This window comes from Protopterus annectens, chromosome 2.part0 (assembly GCF_019279795.1).
Source record: "Protopterus annectens isolate FY-2018-M chromosome 2.part0, PAN1.0, whole genome shotgun sequence".
NCBI lineage: Eukaryota > Metazoa > Chordata > Ceratodontiformes > Protopteridae > Protopterus > Protopterus annectens.
Genome location: NC_056728.1, coordinates 1,849,103,817 through 1,849,116,283, shown reverse-complemented (window position 1 = coordinate 1,849,116,283; position 12,467 = coordinate 1,849,103,817).

Here is a 12,467-nt window from a genome sequence, read left to right as displayed (position 1 = left end):
ATACAAACACAAACACACACACACACACACACACACACACACACACACACACACACACACACACACACACACACACACACACACACACACAGTTGCTACGTGTGGAAATTGAGTTCCTACCTAACTATTTCATCACATTACAGCAGTATGCAGTTATGGGATGCATCACAGAGACAACTGCCATGTAACCTTTCCAGGGATGTATTTCTAGGTGGATGACATCAGCAGCCTTACCAAAGTAGAGCATTTCAATTACTCTCCAAAAGGTGTATTTCACAGTAGATGACTTCAGCAGGCTTGTCATACTGGGGCTATGGGGAGGGCAGTGTGTGTGCATGGACCATAACCCATTCATCTAGGGGTTGACATGCCACATGTGGGCACAGCCTGGGTCATATTCCACAGGTATGTGTATACAGCTGCTAGATGACTACTTCCTTGAACAGTCATGTTGCACAGCTGGAACATGCACCACATACTCTGTAATGCTGACAGATACCAGTGGCTTGTATCTGCAGTGTGAAACATCAGACCCTTGTGTGGTTGTGGCCCTTTGTCTGTGTGCTGGGTGGGAGAACCCTGGATGGCTCCTTGTCACAGCCACCCTCTTTCACACATCTATATATGCCTACCTTTGGCTTATTATAGTGTGTTGTCCTTACATATATGCCTCTATTCCTATCCACTGTGTGTGCAAAGCATGTGTGGTGCATACTGAGGAGTGTCTGCACTAACATCTGCGGCTGCCAAATATGTCTGGTCCACTGGTGCTTGCAGACATGGCCTTCATGTGTTTAAGTGTGTCAGCATGCTCAGTATGACCTTTCAGTGTGTTGTTGACTGATATTGCCTTCATTACTCTAAGTGTGTGGGCATGACCAGTATGGACGCCTGTATTGAATGTGTGGATCAAGTCCAGGTAGTTTGTACTGCAGTGCTGACCTTTGTGTTGTACACCTACAGACAGCATGCTGTCTCTGCAGAGTATCTGTCGATCATTTGGCATGGACTGTTACTACATTTCTTCATAGGATGGGGTGGGCACACCTGACTATTTCTACATTTCACCACAGGATTGTGGGGGGGGGCACACCTGACTGTTACTATATTTCTGTGGGATGGGTGGGCACACCTGACTATTTCTACATTTCTACCCAGGATTGGGGGGCACACCTGACTGTTATTATATTTCTACATAGGATGGGGGGGCACACCTGACTATTTCTACATTTCTACACAGGATTGGGGAGCACACCTTACTGTTACTATATTTCTACGTAGGATGGGGGCACACCTGACTATTTCTACATTTCTGCACAGGATTGTGGGGGCACACCTGACTGTGACTACATTTCTGCATTGGATGGGGGGGGGCACACCTGACACTTGTACACATTTGCTAGGACTGTACTAGTATGTCAGGTACTCCATTACAGTCTGCAGTCTTACCTATCGTGCTGGCTAGAGGCATACCAGTGTACTACAGATCTTGTCTTTTAATTGCCTACATATTAGTTTCTGACTTCCTACCCTTCAGAACTGACCTCCCACTGCCTGACCTGCTGTAGTCTGCCTGTGTAGACCTGGGGGAAGTTACCCATATGCTTCATTTAGAGGCCATAGCACAGCCTTTGTGACTGTTGTTGAGTATGCGACCCCCCCCCCTGACTGGCATGTGTGAGTCACTTACCTTGTGGGTGTCCCAGTATTGAGGGTGGTGCTGCAGGGCTGCCTATGCCGAATGCACATACTACACTCCCTACACATGGTTAGGCACAGGTAGTGTACTGTTTAGCATCCCTATTACTGTATGTGTGAGTCAGAGAGAGGTGTTATTCCCTGGGCCCCTCCTGTGTCAGTGTATGTGCTATGCATTGCCTCTTTGCCAAGGCCAGGGCATACTGGGCACACCTCCTTCTGCCTACTGGGGCAGGCTCAGGTTGTTCCTCCTCCAAGTCACTCTGTGCCTGTGCAGGGCTTGGCAATGGTGAGGGGATGTGTGGCCCTGCCCCGTGCTGTTCCTGCTGCAGCTGTTTCCACAGGATCATATTGTGTAGCATGGCACATACAAGGACAATTTGGGTACATGTAGCTGATGAGTACTGCAAGGCTTCACCGGATGTGTCCAGGCACTGGAACCATGACGTGAGCATCCCAAACACACGCTCTACTATAATTCTGGTCTGTGCGTGTGCCTCATTATGGAGTTCTTGTTCGAGTTTGTGTGCATTTCTGATGGGTGTCATCAGTCATGGCTCCAGTGCGTATCCAGCATCCCCCACTAGGTGACTGTGAGGGATGTCCCCACTGAGAAATCTCTGGTACAGCTGCGTCAGATGCCAGATGTGGGAATCATGATAGCTTCCACGGCAGCCAGCACACACATTCATTATTATGCCCCGGGCATCCCACATGACCTGGCAGTTGATGGAGGGGAAGCCCTTGCAGTTAATGCAGACCCTACCTCACTCACTGGGTGGTGCTTTGATGGGTATGTGTGTGCAGTCTATAGCACCTACCTCAGGGTATTCTGGTATTTGGTGGAACAGTTGCGTATTGCTGGCCAACGCCTCACAGGTGTTGGGGAAATATACATGCTCACTGACATGTGTTGACATGGCATCCAGGAACTGGTTGAGTACCCTAGATGCTGATGCCTGTGAAATCCCCATCATATCCCCAGTTGGCCTTTGGAAGGTACCTGTAGCTAGTATTCTTAGGCCTACACATATCTTGGTATCCACTGGGATGGGTTCCCCTCTGTTAATTCTGTGTTTCAGGCATGGCCGGCACAGCTCAACAGTTTGTTGTAGGAGGTCCCTGTTCACCCTATAGTACTCCACTATCTCCAGCTCATGTAACCCCTGGTAGGTTACCCTGGGTCTGTACACTCTTCTCCGTCTTCTCACTGTGGGTTGGTCGGCAGCATTCACATCCTCACCACCCACAGCCTCTTCCACAAGTTGTATGATAGCTATTGCAGCCCCTATCATTTTGGTGTGGTGAGTGTTAGAAGTTACCCACTTGTTTACACCGGTGGTGTAGAGTATGGGAAAAAACAGAGGGGAAGGTGTTTGATTACTTTATAGTAGTGTTCTGGGCTGGGCTGGTCTGCTGCCTGTGTAATTAGCTGATTCTGATACATTTCACCTGCCAGCTAAGCTAGTTCTCCTTGGTTGCCTTTATACTGCTGTTTACCCTTCCCTTTGCCTTCCTGTTTAAGCCAGTGTGCACACAGCGCAAACAGATTGCTCAAATGTGCACACTGCTGCTGTTTCCTGGTTTAACCTCTGTTTTCTTCCTGTAAAACCCGGTGCGCAGTGTGCACACCCGCTTAGGCTTTGTAAAGAATGCTAAGCAAGTTTAGACACACCCCCTAGGTTAGCTGTGCTAAGCTAGGAGCAAACCCAAGCCACAGGGCTCCAATTCGCTTACAGTATGCCTGACACACACCCCCATGATGTGACCTAACTCCTAGGCTTGCACCAAGCTATTCCTGCTCTTACACTGTTGGGACCTGACTCACATGCTGGGGAAAACTGGGATTCACTATCATTCCCCTCATTTGCATAGGATTGCCTGCTGATGCATAGTTACATGTCACACACTGAGCCTCCCCCCTTATCAACCCACTAGTCACTGGCCATGTTGTCTTCTGCCTGCCATTGACTTGTATGGCAGAATATTGCTTTTCGTTAGAATGCTTAATTTAGGTTTATTTTGTTACCCCCCCCCCCCCCCCCGATCCTGTTTGTGCGCTGCTGCCCTATGCTTAAACAGCCAAGATTGGCTAAAAAAAAAAAAATAAAAGTTGATTTTTTTTATTTTTTGTTTTGTTTGCAATACCAATGGCCTTATACTTGGCCACTGGCATGCTTCCTCAATGATATGCAGCCTTTATTTGGGGCTATCACAGCTCCATTTTGGATTTTGCAGAAATGTACTCTGTTACTAACAGAGTACATTTCTGCAGATTGCACTAGTCCTGCACGAATGGTTGCAAGCTTCCTGGATCGCAAAATCACATCATTTGCATGGCTTTCTCCTGCAAATGGGGTAATTTGCATACAAGGACTTAGTCCGTGCAGGATTAGTGCAGGAGCTCTCGTGCACGCCCTTGCAGGCTGTTCCTGGATTGCGCAGCAGACATATTGCCTGCTAGAGCTCCTGCACTGATCCTGTACTCCGTGCAAGGCATAGTGAATCCGGGGGATTGTTTTTAACAGTTTTAACAATTTTTGTTTCAGTTTTTTGTTTTATTAAAGTTCTTGTATCTGCCATGTCGACTGGTTATTTCTTGAATTTGGATTTACCTCTGTGTGTATAACCAGTGTTATCTGATCGTTTTTGGCCGTCTCTTTGTGGGAACAATGCACACAGGAAAATTGCTAAAAATAAAATTAATGAATATTGCATGTAAATAATGGAAAATGCTACTATGGTTTGTTTTCTTTACTATTAATGCATGCACATCCATATCACAGATTAAAATATGATTATGTAATAAAGGCATTTTAACAATTATACAGTTATGAAACAAACACAATGAAGAAAATATGAATTCAAAAGCATTTTCTGAGCAGCTGTCATCTTAGAAATTCAATCCTCTCAAACAAGAATATTGGAAACACACTGTAAAAACACACTGTATCTGTCAATAAATGACCTCCAGAATAAGAACCCTGAGTTTCCCCATATAGTGGCAAGTGATTTAAATCAAACTGAATTGAAATCCATATTACCCCATTACCATCAACATGTGAACTTTGCGACAAGAGGGGGGGACACTCTGGATAAGGTATACACAAACGTAAAACTGGCCTACAAAGCAGTACCTTACCCACATCTGGGCAACTCAGACCATCTGGCCGTCATGCTGCTTCCTGCATACACACCACTGCTGAAAAGGGGCAAACCTACAACCAAACAAGTAAGGATATGGCCTGAGGGAGCAGTCTTGGCACTACAGGACTGCTTTGAATGTACAAACTGGTCAGTGTTTAGAGACACAGCTGTAAAGAACCACCATATTGGCTTGGAGGAATATACGGAATCTGCAATAACCTATATTTCAAAATGTGTCTATGACATAACAGTCATCAAATGTATCACCATGCATGCAAATCAGAAACTCTGGCTATCTGGTGAAGTATATGTGCTCCTAAAAGCAGGAAATGCTGCATTTAAATCAAAAGACAATGATGCCCTAAGACAAGCCAGAGTAAATGTAAGTAGAGGTATAAAGGTGGCTAAGAGGACCTATGGTCATAAAATTCAGGGACACTTCTCTAACCAAAGGGACTCCAGATGTCTTTGGCAAAGCATTCAAGCCATAACTGACTACAGGTCTGCATCCTCCCCGTATGATGACAACACAGAATTTCTGAAATAAACTAACTCCTACTTCAGCAGATTTGGTATATAAAACAACACTGTGCCAAATAAGCTTCCTGTCGAACATGGTGAGGAGGTGCTATGTCTAAGAACATCTAATTTTCTGACAACCCTGAGGTGAGTAAACCCAAGAAAAGCAGCTGGTCTTGATAATATTATGGGAAGGGTTCTCAGAGACTGTGCTACCTAACTGTCCACTGCATTAACAGATATATTCAAAACATCCCTGCAACAGCCATTGTACCCAGTTGCTTCAAAAATACGACTATCATTCCCTTGCCCAAAAAATCCCAACTGACAAGCCTAAATGATTACCAGCCAGTTGCTCTTACATCAACAGTAATGAAGTGTTTTGAGCGGTTGATCAAGAACCATATCTCTTCAAGCCTACGTGCAACACTGGATTCATTACAGTTTGCTTATACATCTAACCGCTGCATGGCTGATGCAATAGCTATAGCACTTCATGAGTCCTTGGCACATCTAGAGAACAAGAATTGCTATGTCAGAATGCTGTTCATCGATTTTAGTTCTGCCTTTAACACTGTCATCCCCTGAATCTGATATCAAAGCTGATCCAGCTGGGCATCAACACCCCCTGTGTAACTGGATACTGGACTTTCTCATCAACAGATCCCGAAAAGTATGTGTGGGAAATAACAGTTCAATCAGTATTACACTGAGCATGGGTGTCCCTCAGGGCTGTGTCCTGAGTCCTCTGCTGTTCACCTCGTTGATGCACGACTGCATGGCCAAGCATGAACCCAACAAAATCATCAAGTTCACAGATGATACCACTGTCATAGGTCTGGTCAGAAATGGTGAAGAAACAGTCTGTAGGGTGAAGTGGAGCATCTGATAGGTTGGTGCAACAGCAACAATCTAGCCTTAAATATAAGCAGAGCCAAATAGTAGGCGGTCAAGGCAACATAAAACAAGAAATAAAAACTTCAGAAGTTTTTATTTCTTGTTTTATGTTGCCTTGGCCGTCCCTTCTCTTGGAGGATTCGTTTGAGTTATTTATTGTCTTTGTGAGTGAAAGGACGCTTATCCTGTGGGTGTTCATTTGGTTTATGTTTAAAGCCAAATAGTAGACTTCAGGAGGACTCAGGAGATATATCAACCACTGGAAGTTAAGGGGGTGGCAGTGAAAAGAGTAAAAAAAAAACAAGATTCTGATGTGCACATCTCAGATGACTTATCTTGCTCAACTCATATTAGCCACACAGTGAAGAAGGCACAACAACGTCTGCACTTCTTACAGGAGGAAGGCAAACCTGTCTCAGTCCATCCTCAAAGCCTTCTACAGAGCGGCCATTGAGAGCATCTTCTGAAATAACATCATAGTTTGGTATGGAAACTGCAAAGCATCTGACTGCAAAGTTCTCCTGAGGGCAGTGAAGACAGTGGAAAAAGTCGTTGCTTCTTTGCTCCCATCCTTGGATGATCTGCACCAGACTCGGTGTGTGGGAAGGGCTAGGAAGATAACCAACGATCCCACTTACCCTATCCATGGTATATCCTTCCACCTTTTCTCAGGCAGGTAGTATCACAGCTTACACTGCAAACCATCTAGACTGAACAGGCACTCCTTCCCTCTATCCATAAGGCTGCTGAACTTGAATGCCAGGAATGACAGCAAATAATTAGATCAATATGTCACTTACTATGAAGTATCAGCTATAGTAATCACTTTGGCAAATTGCTTCAATAAATGGCACAGTTAGCCTGATTTCTTATGCTTTTACTTCCTAAATGTGCAATAGTCAGGAGTGAGTCACTACACCATACTGTACATGTGCAATACGAACATCAGAATATATCATACAACTGATGAAGTGCAATATTCTAAGCAATCACAATGCAAAGTCATAGTCTTGGATCCCTACTAGTATAATATTGTGTAATGTCTTCCTGTCCAATTGTGGTAATTTATTGTGTTGTTAATATTTTAATTATTACTGTATGTGCATTAGTCTGACTGTCATTTAAGCTATGTGTTCATTGTTATGTCTTGCACGGGGACAAAAGCAACGTAATTTTGTTCAGCTTCTACTGCTGTGTATATCTGGTCAACAATGAGGTTTGCTTTGACTAAAGAGTATTTTATTTCTCATTTTAGATTTTATCTTACCCCTCATATCATTACCATATACATATAACAAACATAAAACAGCATGAAGATGTGTCTGTAACGCTATAAAAGCTTTAACACTTCTTGACTGGAGGAGGGGGCACTGAAATAGCTACCTTGTTACTTCCTACATTAAGCATATACATACATTTTACTTGACATTTACTGTTACTTTCACTTGGAAATAAGTACACTGCATTGCACTTTATCATCTCAAACTAAACTTTGACATGCATTTGCAAAAATAGTCCTTTATATGTGCACTGTTACAATTTGTAAAGGAGTGGGTAGGTATGAAAAATGTATTCCTAGTTAATGCCATTTGATATGAGCTTGCTGATGATCATCTAGATTCATAGGTCGTTACTAGGTATGCAGTCCAGGAGGGGTCACATTCATAAAATTGAAAGATCAGAACATCAAATGGGATTTTTCCAAACACAAAAGGCCAAATCTGAAAAGCCAATGAAATTGTGGTACAGTGGGAAGTGGTGTATCCCCTTTCCCACTGTAGTTTGATCTGAAATTTGGTATATATAATAATAAATGTGAACCTAGATTTTTCAGCATTGTGAGTTTCGACATTTTGTGGTCTATGTAATGGTGTTGTGTTACAGTCATTTAGCATATCATATGTATTTTGTGTGTATATATATATATATATATATATATATATATATATATATATATGGGTCTACTTGAAAACACCGACATGCAAAACACCGATGACGAGAACACCAAGACCAGAAGATCAACAACTGAGATGACCGACAGTTTAAAAGCCCGACGCTGAGAAAACTGACATGTTAAGGTAAGTGTGCGATAGTGACAGACTTTAGGGTTAGGGGCGGGTTAAGTGAGTTAGGGTTAGGGTGCGGGTAAGGTAGGTGTGCGATAGTGACAGACTTTAGGCTTAGGGGTGGTTAACTGAGCTAGGGTTAGGGCGTGGGTTAAGTGAGTGTGTGATAGTGACGGACCTTAGGGTTAAGGTTTGGGTTAAGGTTAATGCAAAGATAGTTGTGTATGTAAGGTTTAGTATAGGTTTGTAAGGTTTTTGTTGTGCTTGTGTTGTGTGTGTGTTTTTTGGAAAAGGTATTTGTTTTGTTGATTGTCGGGATTGTGGTTTGTCGGGCATGTGAAGTTTCATGCTTTTAAACTGTCGGTCATCTCAGGTGTCGATCTTCTTATCTCGGTGTTCTCGTCGTCGGTGTTTTGCATGTCGATGTTTTAAAGTAGATCCATATATATATATATATATATATATATATATATATATATATATATATATATATATATATATACACACACACACACACACACACACACACACACACACACACACACACACACACACACACACACACACACACACACACACACATATACATATGTCAAAACAACCAGGCTCCTGGGCCTTTAATGCCAACCATATAGTCAAGAAGGCTCAACAGAGGCTTCACCTCCTGAGAAAGCTCAAAAAGGCCAGGCTCCCACTGTCTGCTCTTACCACTTTTTACAGGGGAGCTATAGACAGCATCCTCACTAGCAACTTCATGGCATGGTTCAGCAACAAGAAGAAGAAACTACAGTGGGTGGTGAGGGTGACTGACAAAATCTTGAGCACAAGCCTGCCTTCTATTCAGGAGCTCTTCTTACAAGAGCAAGAAAGAGAACATACAAAATACTAGCTGATTTGACCCATTCGGCCCAGGACTGGTTCTCACAATGTGTGTCTGGAAGGAGATGCTGCAGCTTCTGCTGTAGGACTACCAAACTGAGGAACAGTTTGTATCCTACAGCTGGGAGACTTATTAACTCAGACACCAACCATAGTACCTGATACATTGAAGCCTCTTTTTTCCATTTAAACCTGCTGCTCTGAGCAATTATTGCCAGTATTACTATTATGCAATATGATGGCTATACTGAGTCATGGCTAAAGGTTAACAAGTGCAATATGGTAACTAAACAGCTGCTATTCACTAGTCACTATCTATTCTTTATATTAACGTTGAAGGGGCTTTGTGGTGGGTATTTATTTTTTATTTATCATTGGATAATGGGATATGGGTATTGAGTATGTTTATGTAATGTGAACTACCTCTTGCATGTCACACATGCTGTTATATTCTTCCTAATGTTATTCTCTGATACTGCTGTATCTATGTTATTGCACTGCATTTCTCTCATGAGCTGACATTTGTAATTTTGTATAGACTGCACTTGTGTGGTCCTAAATGACAAAAGGTTTCTTTAAATCTTTGAATATACATACATATATATATATATATACATAAATATATATATATATATATATATATATATATATATATATATATATATATATATATATATATATATATATATAGGTCTATGTCAGAAGATTGAGTCTTCAGAAACTCAAAATTCATATTGTTGACACCATATGATTGATTTTCCAAAAACTCGAACTTCAAAAAAACTACAAAAATCTACCTTGCAAATTATATATATAAACTATGAGATCGTACTGCAGTGGGGAAAAGGATAAATTTCCCAGTATTCACTGTATCGCACTCTCCATTCAAAAGCTTCAGGTTTTCATAAGCTCGATCGTATGGTCTCAACCATGTGAATTTCAAGTTTCTGAAAACTTGGTTATCTGATAGGGATGTAAATATGTGTATATATATATATATATATATATATATATATATATATATGTATATTTATATGGATTCACTTCAGAAGCTCGAAATACTGAAATCTTGAATTTCAGTATCTCGAGCCCAAGAAGTGGAATCCACAAAACAATGGAAACTAAAAAACGCGAAATTCAAAACTTAGAATACCGGAAGTTTTGAATTTTGTGGTTTTACTACACACACACACAGACACACACACACACACACATATACACACACACACACACTTACCTGAATACGTAACCATAGCAAACTTTTAGAAGCGCGAAATTCAAAACCTCCGGTATTCGAGGTTTTGAATTTTGCGCTTCTAAACTTTTGCTATTATGTAGATTTGGCTTCTTGGCTCGAAATACTGAAATTCGAGATTTCAGTATTTCGAGCTTCTGAACGGAACCCATATATATATATATATATATATATATATATATATATATATATATATATGTGTGTGTCTGTATGTATATATACAGTATATATATATATATATATATATATATATATATATATATATATATATATATATATATATATATTATTATATACACACACACACACACACACACATACACGCACAAACTATATATATATATATATATATATATATATATATATATATATATAGATATATATATTAGTTTATTTGTTTGAATGTACGTTTCATTGCCTACCGCATTGTTTGTGATGGACTGTTAATGCGGTGATCAAATATGAAACTTCTTGAAGTATGCTTTACTGAATGTGTGGTGTCTGGGGTTATTGGTAGGGGGTGAGTGGGTTTTACTCTCTACGTTGTAAGTAGGTTTGACATGGCATTGCTACTTTTCTAGGTAGATCTGTATTGGCAATTATAGTAATGCTGGATTTTGCCAGTATTTGTATATGTTTTTACTATAGATGATAGAAGTGTGTTATGTTTTAATGCAGTTAGGTCTTTTATTAAGTTTTGATTAAATGGTATTCACTGTTTTCTTCTTTTGAGAAGCTGCATTTTTTTCGAATTCTTTTCTGTTTTTTGACTTTTGATAAAAAGGTTTATGCAATGAAAGTCACAAAATTTATATAGATAGATAGATAGATATACAGATAGATGAGAGCAGCACTCAGAAGTGATAAAAAAAATGTTAATACTCTGCAAGAAGGCTACACTGATATATATCCAACCAGTAAATCCAAAATGGTTTGGAAAATGTAAAAAAAAGGCTCCAGCAAATGATAAACAAAGACTTTCTCTGCACAGACCCAGTATTTGGTACTGTCATGTACAGTGTGAAGAAAGATGTGTATATAAATGTCTGTAATGCCATATAACAGTAAAGAGATATCTACAGAGATATATATAATGCCATGCAGCAGTAAAGAGATGTGTATAGAGATGTATATGATACCTTGTAACAGTGAAGTGATGTTTGCTTAGATTTATATAATGTCATGTAACAGTAAAGATGTGTACTGTATATAGATGTATATAGTGTCATGGTATAGTAAAGAGATGTGAATAGAGATGCATATATTATCATGTAACAATAATAAATGTGTATATAGAAGTATATAGTGCCATGTACACAGTAAAAAGATATGTATGGAGATGTAGATGGTGTCATGATATGATAAAGGAGTGTGTAAAGATGGATATAATGCCAAGTAACAGCAAATAAATGTGTAGAAAGATGTACATAGTGCCATATGCACAGTATAGAGATGTATATAGTGCCATGATCTGTTTTGCCTTTCGGCCTTTCCCGGTTAGGGGAACTCCGGTCTGTTAATGATTGGCAGTGGATTTTTATGGTGCTGAGTTGCCAGCCCAACACCCAACTTTCAAAGAAGGCACACCCATTCACACACGCACCTACCTGCATGTTTTCTGACATTACTCGACAGCAGGGAGGACATGCAGACTCCATACAGAAGGCACTACAGCTGAGAATCAAACAGGAAAACCTCCTACTGTGAGGCAACAATGCTAACTGCTGCACCACTGTGGCTACATGTATACAGTGCCATGGTACAGTAAAGAAATGCATACAGACGGGAATATAATTACATGCAACAATAAAAATGCTTATAGAGCTGTATATAGTACTCTGCACACAGGATATACAATGGGCATCAAAGACCATACCTCCATATTCATAGACTATGTATACTGCATATCAGATGTGCATACAAGATGTTAATTAAGATAAAATGTAATCAGCACTTATGCAATACAGCAATAACATATAATGACATCAGCACTTATGCAGTACAGC